We start from the raw sequence: 12,472 nt of genomic DNA, 5'->3' as shown, positions 1-12,472 counted from the left end.
GTCAATGGCAAAACTTTCAAAATAAAATCATAAATCAAAGGTTTAACACGCCATTTGGTATCTAAATTTGGTTTTATTATTCATTTGAATTATTTTTCAGTGTTTAATTTGGTACCTAGATCAAATGATATAATGAATGTTTGACACATGAATTTTAGTTAAAAAAACAAAGATAATTAATTGAAAAAAAATAACTCAGGTACTTAATTGAGATAAAAATTAAATTCAAGTATCAAATTAAAAAAACTCAAACACCAAACAGAATATTAAAATCAAACTCAAATACTAAATTAAACAATAAACCCATCAAAATTTATATAAAACAAACAGAGTGCGTGATTTAATATTGATGTGTTGAAATGATATGAAAAAGAGAGTGTTGAATTTGAAGAAACCAATTGCATATAATAATTATAACAACAACAACAATAATAATAATAATTTATTTTTTATTTAATAATTAATTCAACCTTAAAATACTTGTTACTTTTTGTATTTTAAAAAGCAAGCATTATCGGATTAATTTGTTTTTTAATTAAAATATTGATTAAAACTTTAAATTTTTAAGTATGACAATCTGCATAGTAATTTACTATATTTCATGCTATTTTATTGTATATTTATGATTTTTTATTTTTATTATGAATATTTTATAATTTTTAAATTATTTATTAACGTAACATATAAGTTAAATAATGTCATATCAATATAAAATACATATGGTGTAACACCCCCTAACCCCAAACCGTCGCCGGAACAAGGTTATGAGGCATTATCGGACATATTAGACAACTTACGAATAATTTACAATTAATATAACTTTCATAGTATAATATAATAATTAAGTCTCTATATTGGACTCTCGAAGTTCAAACACGTATTAAAAGTAGAACGGGACTTGTTCCAGTATTCAGGGATTTTTTTTTTGTAAAAAAATTCGGCAGCATTTATTCTTATTTTTACCTAAAACCCCCTGCAAATTCAAACCAAAACAACCAACACCAATGTTTCACATTCATATAACTAATATTTATATCATTAACATAATTTTTAACTTAATAACTATCAATGCATCATTCTAAATTGATTAAAAACTTCATTCATTTAACCATCTAAATCTTATAATTCATCCTTCACTACCCAAAGTAATATACATATTCAAGTGACTAAACAACACCTATGTACATGCCACCTTTACCCAAAAGAAAAATATACATTGCCAAATTTGTGTTGGAGTCGGGATTGTTCTGGATGCTGAGCCGGGACAGTTGACTTCTACTAACCTGCGCACGGAAACAATCGTACGCTGAGTATGGATATACTCAGTGGTATTACCATAATTCAAAATATATCATCAATAATAAAAATATAAATATTAAAATACATAACAATTAATTTCTTAAATACTAATTCATACTTTATTTTTATTTTTATTTTCATCATTTCATAATAACAATTCAATTTAATTATTCGTCAATCAATGTATTTTTCACAAACTTGAATTTAAACCACTTATGAACATTTAGCTCATACTTTTCTCTTTCTATCACAATTCTAATTTCTATTGATAATTCAATTTCTTTTTTTTTCAATGCCTTAATTTCACATTTCAATTTTTCACCCTATTAACGTAACTCGGACTTTGGCGAATACACGGATCAAACCAAACACACCAATATGGCACCCAGTGCCTCGTCGGATAGTTCGAAGTAATAGTTGACACCCAGTGTCTCATCGGCCTAGCCGAAGTAAATTTGGTACCCAATACCTCATCGAATCTATCCGAAGAAATTTAGTGACACCCAGTGTCTCATCGACTCAAGGTCGAAGCATCCCTAAACACTTCTAATCCTATGGCATGCCAACTATATCCGACTCAGCACGACTAGTTAATAGGATATTCAATTCACTTTCTCAATTCTATATCACTTTCAATTCACAATTCAAATCACCATTCATTTTTCAATCAATACACTTTTCAAATAACCACATATTCCATAATTCACTTATTCTATTCAATTTAATTCAATTTGCATCACTTTCATTTTCACTCAATATTCATATCAATTTCACATACTTACCTCAAGTCTTATTTACCATACATAACAATTAAAAATTCAGCAATCAATAATAATTAAAATTCGAATTATAGTAATACACACTGTAATTCTCCCGTTTTAGTCCTCGATGACTTTCTCCTTTCCTTTTGATGCTGATGCTTCAGGTTTTTTGTTGGCTACGAAAATAATAGTAATTTACATTATTATTTACAGCATTAATTATAATAAATAATTAAATTTCTAAACAATTCCTACCTTATTCCCAGTTTAATCCTAACTAAACTTAATTATTTTCTTAATCCAATTCACTCTCTTTTTCTATTCAAATTTTGTCTAAACTTATATTTAACTATAAAATTTTCCTGCATATTTCCCTAATTTTGAAATTTCTTCAATTTAGTCCCTACAACATAAAACTTATAGCCTAGTTTACAATTTAATCCCTTAATCAATTCTAACTTAGAATTCATTCAATTAAATCCCTAATTCCATAATTTGTCCAACATGAACCATATTTGGAAACATATGAACTCTTGAACTATCAACTTAATTTCATCAAAATCTTGTTTCAAAGCTTCTAAAACATCAAGATTAACTAAAAAGGACTTAATTGACTTACCAAATTAACTCCAAGCTTCAAATCATTAGTTTTCTCTTTTATTTTTCTTTCCTTTTTTCTTTCTCTTTTTCTCCCCTGCTTCCCGTTTTCAATTATGTTTCTATTCCATTTTGTTTCTTTATTTCTCTTTTATATTTATTTGCTTTACTTATTTAATTAGCATATATTATAATATATTTATTTTAAATATCTATTTTAACATCATTTACATATTTTATAATTGTACACATATTTAATTCTACATTTGTACCAATAATTTTATTACATTTGTCATTATTTAATTTGTTTCTCAAACAAAAATCTCATAATTTAAAAATTTAATTCTTTAATTAACAAATATCTTTTTACTTAAATGATAAGTAATTTAGTATTTAAATTACAAATGTACCAATATAATTTTTACACATGTATATTTTATTACCATATATTTATGAACTATTTAATTTATTTAAAATATAATATTCGTTAAATAATCATAATAATTATAAAACCATAATAATAATTTTAATATATATAATACATACATTCAAGAAAAATCTTGATTTTTCTTCCATTTTCCGCCTCAATTTATGTAAATGGCTTAATTTCCATTTTGATCGTTTTTATTTTCTGTTACTTTAGAATTAAACTTTTACCCCTTTTTCAATTTAGTTATTTTTGCTAATTATTCTAAATTAAGCTAATTTCACCTAATTAAATCCTAATTAGACACACTACTAGGCTCATAAATATTTTTAATAATTATTTTCGAACTTATTTCACTAAGACGGAGGCCCTATAATTCACTTTTCCGGTGTCCGTGGATTTTGGGTCATTACATATGGATTGTCATGTTAGTTGTCACGCCAATATCATTAAAAAATTTAATATTTTAGCCAATTTTTTTGTTAAAAAAATGAGTCGACTCTTTTAAAAAAGATTGAATACTAAAAAAAGGTTAATTTGAGAAAAATATAAAAATTTGATTAGGGCTGATTGGGTGAGATTTAATAACGGGTATGGGTGAGTGCTATTGTTTGATTTTGGTAATTGGGTTAGATGAAATTGGGCTTTTTAATATAGTTTTACAAATTAAAAGGTTCGTTGAGTAATTTCGTTAATCGAATGAAGCATAAGCATCGGAATTTACAATGTCAGTAAGGTATAGACATTAGCTATCTACATTATTTAAATTCCTTTATATTTTAAAATGATTAACTTATATTTACTTACATTTTTTTCTTTTTTTTATATATTTCCCCAATAATTCTTTTTATTTTAAATTTTTTTAAATATGAACAATAAAATTTACATTGTAACATCATATTTTTAATTTTCATTTCTATAGTGCATAATATTTAAATAAAATTAAAAATTGATAGAGCTAAGCTTGATCCATTACACTTGATAGGTTATATTCGACTTAAATCTGAATTAGACAATAATTTTTAGATTTCGAATTAATCAAATTTAATTTAAATTCAATTTAAATAATAAAAATATATTTAATTTTAAATTTTAAATTTAATTATAAAAATAATATAAATATTATAATATATTTTTTGAACAATTATGCGCTGATGACAAACACATTAATTTGTTTTATTTAACTAGAAAAATACAACAAAATGGGTTAGATGAGATAATTGACTAGTTATTGCAATAATTCTATTTATCCTATATATTAATAAAATATATAAAATGTGAAACATATGATAATAATGGAATGTCACGTAGCCTATAACTTAAAATCCTTATTTATTTACATATACACATTTATATATACATATGGCAAAATTAAAAAAAATTTGTCAGGTTTAAAAAATAATAATTTATAGACATAATCATAAAATTCTCTCTTCTAACATTTAAATATATATTTCCAATTTTATCATTCTTCTTTTTTTTTTAATTAAGTTTAACCTTAACCTTTCAAAAAAGGTTAAATTATTTTTTTAACAAAAATATTGACTAAAATATTAATTTTTTAATGATGTTAGCATGGCAGTTCACTTATATTTATTATTTGCATGATACTAATTTTCTTGTATATCACGCCAATAAATAATTTTAAAAATATAAAAAAATCAAATTTCAAATGAAATTATAAAAAAAAATGCATGAAGCATAGGCGGATTGTCATAAGGATTGCTATGTTTAAAAAAATGTTTTAATTAGTATTTTCATAAATTATTTTTTAAATGTTAACTGTCAAATTAGACTCTCTTTTAAAAAGATTGAAAGTCGAATTAAATTTTTAAAAAATAAATTTCAAATTGATAAAAATGTAAACATTAAAGACTAATGCTAGATAATAAAACAAAAATAGTTTGTGAGGCCTAGGGTCTTAAATACTCATATTTGAGATCTATCATGCGCAATCACATACATTGGTTTCCAAGCCCCATCATGTACAGTTGTTATGGATAGTTTTTAGTTCAGTTTGTTGGTTTTAGTCTAGTTTGTTTCTACCTTAATGGTATAATTCTGTATTGTGTTTACTCAAACAATCCATTTGTAATAATTTGATGCTTATGTTTACTTAGACACATATTTGTACTTTAATTGTATTTGTTATACTTTCAAATATATATATATATATTAGAGTGAAGGAATCGAGAACGGATTTCACTAGGGACATCGACATTTTGCATGTGCCCACTTATTTATGTGTAAAGGGACTAAGCAATATTTAGTAATTAAATTTAGTTTCTTTTCAATTTAATCTTTAAAATTTTTTATATGCATAAAATTTTTAAATTAGTATTTTTTTTAAATTTGGTCCATAAACAATAAATATTAATTTTATTAAAATTTGACATTATTTTAATTTTTGAATAGTATAAACACAAAATTAATTCGATTATTAATTTAAACTGGTAGTATAATTAAATTATACAAATTTTTGGAGGAATGGTTGGTATCCCAAGTGACCTGTATCCCACCTCAATTTATTACTCAACTAATGCATTACAATTAAAAATTATCTATAAAACTTTATTTTATTAATCAATAATAAACACGTATATAAATTTTTAATTTCAATTTTAAAATTTTGTTTCTCTTACTATACTTGAAAGCATTCATTTAAAATTTTTGGATTATTTTTTATTGGTACGATTTGATTTGACTTATTTTTATTAATATTATATATTTTTAATTTAGGAAATAGCTTTCATCATAAAATGTATTTATAAATGTTGTATAATAATAATTAATTCTTTTTAATAATAGGATAATAACCCTGTATATTTTAAAAAATAAGTATATTATTAATTAAAAAAGTTTTATATTCATATAAAAAAGCCGAACGTATTATCTCTATTTTTTGGACTTAATCTTTTTTGTAGCAGAAGAAATATATTAAAAAAAGAATGCAATAAAACTATATATTAATTCTATAAACTAAAATAAAAAAAATACAAAAACAAATTTAAGAACTGAACAGTTTCACCTCTTTCAAGTAAATCGTACATTAGTATTTATTATTTAATTTCCACCAAAATAAAAAATTATTTTAAATGAAATATTAATTTATGTTAATATTTATCCAATAATAAATTAAATGTGAAAATACTTAGTCGAGTTTGAGTACGATTTGAAGTTTAAATAATATAAAAAGTTATTTATAATTTAAAAAACTTACTTGCTTTCTTCACTTATTACTTTCTCTTCTTCTTTTTTCACCTGAAACCCTAAATTTTCTCACAAAATTTTACCGTCATTCACCGTAAAATCCTAAAATTTACCGTCCCTTCACATGGCAATAGTTCGTCACCAACGACATATTAATCTCCGCCTTGCACTGCCGTACGTTACCGATCGCCGCCCTCGATTCCCACTCCCTCCCTCGGCCTCCACAACCACCGCCGTAGCAGCTTCTACGGTCACTATCCCAGCGACGGAGCTCGAGAGACTTGGAGTACTTGGCCATGGGAACGGCGGCACCGTATACAAAGTCCAAGACAAATGCACTTCAAAGATTTACGCACTGAAAGTCATTCACGACGGCGGAGACGAAACAACTCGCAGGAAAGTTTACAAGGAGATTGATATTCTACGTAAAACTGATTCCCCTCACGTCGTTTGATGCTACGAAACATACGAGAAGCCATGGGGGGAAGTCGCGATTTTAATGGAGTACATGGGTGCTGGAAATTTAGATGCCCTTCGTCGTAAAAAGGGTACCTTTTCGGATCCTGAACTTGCTGATATAACCAGACAGATTTTAAAAGGATTAAGCTACTTGCATGGCAATAAAATAATCCACTTAGACATCAAGCCTTCGAATTTACTCGTTAACGACAAAATGCAAGTGAAAATCGCCGATTTCGGTGAAAGTATGATCATGGATCGGACGTCGGATTTATGCAATTCGTACGTTGGAACTTGTGCTTACATGAGTCTGGAGAGGTTCGACCCTAACACTAATGGCGGTAACTACAATGGATTCCTTGCTGATATTTGGAGCTTGAGAGTTATTTAATGGAATTTTTTAACAGCAATGCTAAACACTCAAATTTTAAACTAAATTTCTCAAAAATATTTTCTTACAGTACTTTTCAAAAGCATTATCAAACTAGCCCCTACAAGTTATACAATTAAAAAATTAAATATATTAATCACAAAATTAAGTAAGATAATAAAATTATCTTCTACTTCAATTAATGGTTGAAAGTATAATTCTCACTTTAAATATGATAATTTTAAAACTCGTAATCAATATTTATATGAGTGTATAAGACCCAAAAGGTTTATCACTAAAACCCCACAAACATCATGTACAAATAATGTGAAACTCGAATATTAATAGTAAGATTGGGAGAAGTGGTGAGACAAGTATAATCAAATGTGAGTAGCTTGAATACGATTAGACAACCCCCAAATTAATTTCCTAAATATTATCCACTCCCCCAACTAACGAAGTCGACACAATAATAATAATAATATCAGCGACAACTTGCATGTCGGATTTTTCTCCAAATGTTGCTCTCTTCCTAATTTTTCCGTAACCATGATGTGATGTTCCCATTATCTTAAAATTAAAACTTTCAAGTGAATTATTAAATAATTTATATTTAAAGGAATTCTCATAATATTTTTATTATATTGATATTGTATCAATTCAATCATTACATTTCATATTTTATTTTTATAAATAATTTATATCAAGTTGGAGGAAATAAATATTTTTAATGTAAAAAAAATTCTAATTGTTTAATATATATATTATAACGCTATTTTATATCGATATAATAGATATATTAGATTGATTCAAAATTTTACATGCTATAATTATATTGATAATTTTAATGGTTGAATTGTTAAATTATCAATCATAGTCTCGTAGAAAAAGTTCGGAAATAATGTAACACCATGTTAATTTTACACCGATATAAATATCTTCATTATTTTTAAATATTTAATTAATACAAAAAGTTTATATTTTCTCTCTTTTCCACTTTTCTCTTATTTTGGCATTCTCTTTTAGATCTTGTGTTAGGGATAGTTGGTGCCAAAAATAAAACATTCTTATTTAGTTTCGATAAAATTAAAATTAGTTAATATATGATAAAAATATACACTGATTCAAAAAAAACGAAATTTTTCTGTTTAATCTATTTAAAAATGATGAAATCATATGATAAAATTATATTTTAACATAAAAAAATATTTATAACCTCATGCTCCCTCCACCTTTTATTTCTCAACAAGTATCATCTTTTCTAGAGTTTAGAAACGCCTGACTTGTACTCTCTCTCTCTCGTTATTATAGGAGAGACAAGATTCCATGATTGTCCCAAAGTGAAGTGGTGTGAGCATTTCTTCATGTGATGTAGTGACATTGCATCTTTCTTTATCACAGCTTTGATCAATACGTGATTGATGTTTTGACTACATCTAGTTGTTGCCTTTTCTTTAACAGTTCTTTGATTTGGCTCTAAGAACGTCGAGTCTTGTAAATTGATTGTCTTTTTGTAGTTACGTGTCTTACAGCTTGATATATCTAATTTTTTAAATCAAATTTCTATTTTTGAATTTGTGATTATAATTAATATTATGATGATGATAATTTTTTTTATCTTTTTATATTTTTATATCATTATTAAATAAAACAATTATAAATTATAAATTCAGAATCCAACATTACTATATAAGTTAATTACTACTCTATTTATATTCATTGTTGAATAAAATGTGAAAAAACATATAAAATGTAAAACTCATGGTTATATCTTGAAATAATTCCATTTTGAGTAATCCAAAAAGGTGGAAATAACCACAAAGAGTAGAAAAAATGTGATAGTTATGAAGTAACGTCACGTATGATACAACTTGAAATGCTGATTATTGTCAAAATATGTATAACTTTAGAATTAATTGGCCCATGTTTTTCTTATTTTCGACACACATGTTTTTATTATTTTCCTGATATTTTGGATTTTTCCACATTCAGCTTTTCGATTCACGAAGCAACTTAGCAGCAACAAACAATTTTTAAAATAATAATCAAGGAATAAGCCAATAAGGGTTATGGACTTTTTTTTCACTCCTAGTAAAGCCAAATTTCATAATTTATTATTCTTATTATTTCCTTCTGGATTATTTTATATTTATATTAATATAAGGCGGCTTATTCACTTATTAGGGTGGCTTTATTATATGCAAGTCTTTCTGAGCAGTATGCTATTTTTGTTTGGACTTCCTTTCCTTTATTCTCTTTAATCGTTAATGTTGAAAGTGATGATGAAGAACAAGCACTTTAGGATTGGTTGTACAGAGTGAGCTTGTTAATATTCGACATTTAAATATCATGATTTTTCTTAAAAACATATAGAAGAGTGTATTAGAACTTTAGATAACACGAATTTAAATATTGGTATCTATTTAATTGATATTTACCGGTCAAGTGAAAAAGAATTAAATATTCTTTCAAACTTAAAAGAAACTAAATATAATGTATTATATTAAATACGATAAATTTTGTTTTTAAACAAAATGCCTAGAACTTCTCATATCCCTTTCCCAACTTATAATGTCATACCAATCGAACTAAAACTCAAACAATATTAAATACGATAAAATATAAATATAATAGTAATTAAATGCAACTAAAATTGCATTATTTTTAACAATGGAAGATATATAGATAAACTTTTTTCTGCAATCATGAGTGGTAATACCATACATACCAAATGAATTTCTATGTATGAAAATTAAATTTTATCTTATTCCATTCTTTATTTCTCTCTTAACTCTAGATAGAAGAAATATATATTGGCTATAAAATATAGACAAAACAAAATTTGACTTCCATGAATTAGGGTGTAGAAAAGTTATAGTATGATATATGAAATTCCATGAATTATGGCATTATGATATCATATAAATGTGTCAAATTCATAATATTGATAAATATATGTCAAACTTTTCTTTTTTCTTTTTGTAATTTAAGACCAATTTGACATTAATAAGTAAGGATTTTTTTCATTATTTGTAGAGGTTCCTATTTTAAATATTATATATAAGATTAATATTTTATTTATAACCATGTAAATAAGGTTAGTCTATTAAAAACTTAAAAAAAAAACTAAATATAATGTATTTTTTTAACGTCAATCTCATTATAGGTTCTTATTATATATGTCATTTTTTTATGTAATATCTAGAACTACACATAGCCCCTCCCAATCATTAAATAGAATAATAATACGTTTCAATGCATTCAAACTCATGTACTCCTGCACTAGTAATAATATCAATACCAATTAAACTAAGACTCAATCAAAATACAATGCATTATATTAAATAATATAAAATTTAAATATAATAATAAAATAGTTTTGGTAATACCATACATACCAAATGCATTTACTTTTGTAAAAAATTAAATTTATTTTAGCTTAAGACTAACTAGAAGAAATATATATTGACTATAAAATATAGATAAAAAAATTGACTTCCACAAATTAAGGTGTAGAAAAGTTGTAGTGTGATATATAATAATTCCATGAATTAGGGTATTACAATGTCATATAAATGTGTCAAAACTTTCCTTTTGAATTTTGCAATTTAAGTCAATTTTGAAATTAATAGTAACCTGCTTTATGTAATGTGAGAGTTGTGACATTTAAATATGTTCTTTTTAAAAGACATTTAAATATTCATATATAGTTAATTAAGAAAATATAAATCAATTCAATAAAATTTATATTATTAATAAAATTTTGGTGTTTCGGATTAATTGTGTATCAACTCATTTAGGAAATTACGAAAATTTTTGTTTATAATTAAAATAAGCCTATTTGAACTCGCGCCAATTGGATTGTTGAAATATTAAATTTATCATTCAACCAAAACTTTTCTTATTTATCATTCAACCAAAACTTTTCTTTTAATATTTTTTATATATGCAAATTTACTAACTCCGCCAGTTGCATATCTATACAACTATTAATAAAAACCCTTGACTAATTTGGTATCACAGGTTAATCAAATGTATTTTAGTTTTTTTATTTTAACAAAAAACAATAAAAATATGAGTATTGTGAGTTTGAATCCGCGACAATTGGATTGGTAAAATCTTAAATTTATTACTTGATCAAAACTTTGTTTAAATACTTTTTATACATTCTTTAATATGCACAATTTTTACGTTTCATTGTTTATTTTATGTTATTTTAAACATATATATTTTAAATCTGTAATTTCTATGTACATACACATATGATAGGATTTTTAATATTTATAATTTAAAATTAAAATCATTAATTGCTTGACACATGGTAGAAGTTATTGTTATTCATATTTCTAAAGAGATTTTAAAATAATTTTATCATTTCTATTTTATAAATTAATTTCCTTTTAACTCGTGGTACAAATTTAACCAAATATTTATATATATATATATATGATATAAATAGATAATTTTTTATTTCATAAATTTATCTCTATATATCGAGAGAATCTTTTTATTTTTATTTAATATTAATGTCTTGGAATACTAATTTAATCATGCATTTAAATATAATAAAATATATTTATTTATTTCAAGTTTGTGCATGTATATTTAAAGAATGGCTATGAAAATGAAGCTACAACCATTCCCTTTATTTATATATTAATTTATGGAGCATTTCTAGAATATGCCTTACCAAGTGAATCCTCCAAGGATCTTCCTAAAACTGTTAAGCACTTTAAGATTATGATTAATTAATAAAAAAACCTAATGCAATATCCATAATTGTATGACCTGTATTCCACCAATTTTCCTAATTACCTAATGCACTTTTTTAATTAAAAATTAAATTAATGCTTTACACTTAAGATTATCTATAATACTGAAATTTTTAATTTTTTTTGAATTACTTACAATATTTTTTCAACAATTCCACCTTTTTAAAATAAACCCTACAGTATTGTGGTACTTGAAGAACTAATTTTTTTTAAAAGTATCGATTTTTTATTTTAAATAAATTTTACTTTACATTAACATTTATTTAAAATAATTATATATGAAATACTTCTTTGAGCGTAAATTAAAAGTTAAAAATAAAAGTTTACTTAAATAAAATAAAATAAAATAAATTTTTGGGTAAATTACAAAAATAATTAGTTTTGTTTGTCTCAGATTATATTTTAGTAATTTATTTTTGAAATGTTACGTTTTAAGCACTTACGTTATCGTTTTGTTACGAAGTGGTCAATTTTGTCGTTAAACTCCATTAAGTTCTACGTAGCAGTCCAAATGGGATTTAAATGCCAATTTAGATGTCCAATTATTGGGATAAAAATAATGTTTTAATTAATTAAA

General features: G+C 24.6%; 1 pseudogene; it reads left to right on the top strand.

Moving 5' to 3' along the window:
- The first annotated feature begins 6,325 nt into the window (after positions 1–6,325).
- Positions 6,326–7,144, top strand: LOC107931001 (mitogen-activated protein kinase kinase 9-like; annotated as a pseudogene).
- The last annotated feature ends 5,328 nt before the right edge of the window (positions 7,145–12,472 follow it).

Source organism: Gossypium hirsutum, chromosome A12 (genome assembly GCF_007990345.1).
Source record: "Gossypium hirsutum isolate 1008001.06 chromosome A12, Gossypium_hirsutum_v2.1, whole genome shotgun sequence".
Lineage (NCBI taxonomy): Eukaryota > Viridiplantae > Streptophyta > Magnoliopsida > Malvales > Malvaceae > Gossypium > Gossypium hirsutum.
This window is presented reverse-complemented; position numbering and strand designations above follow the sequence as displayed.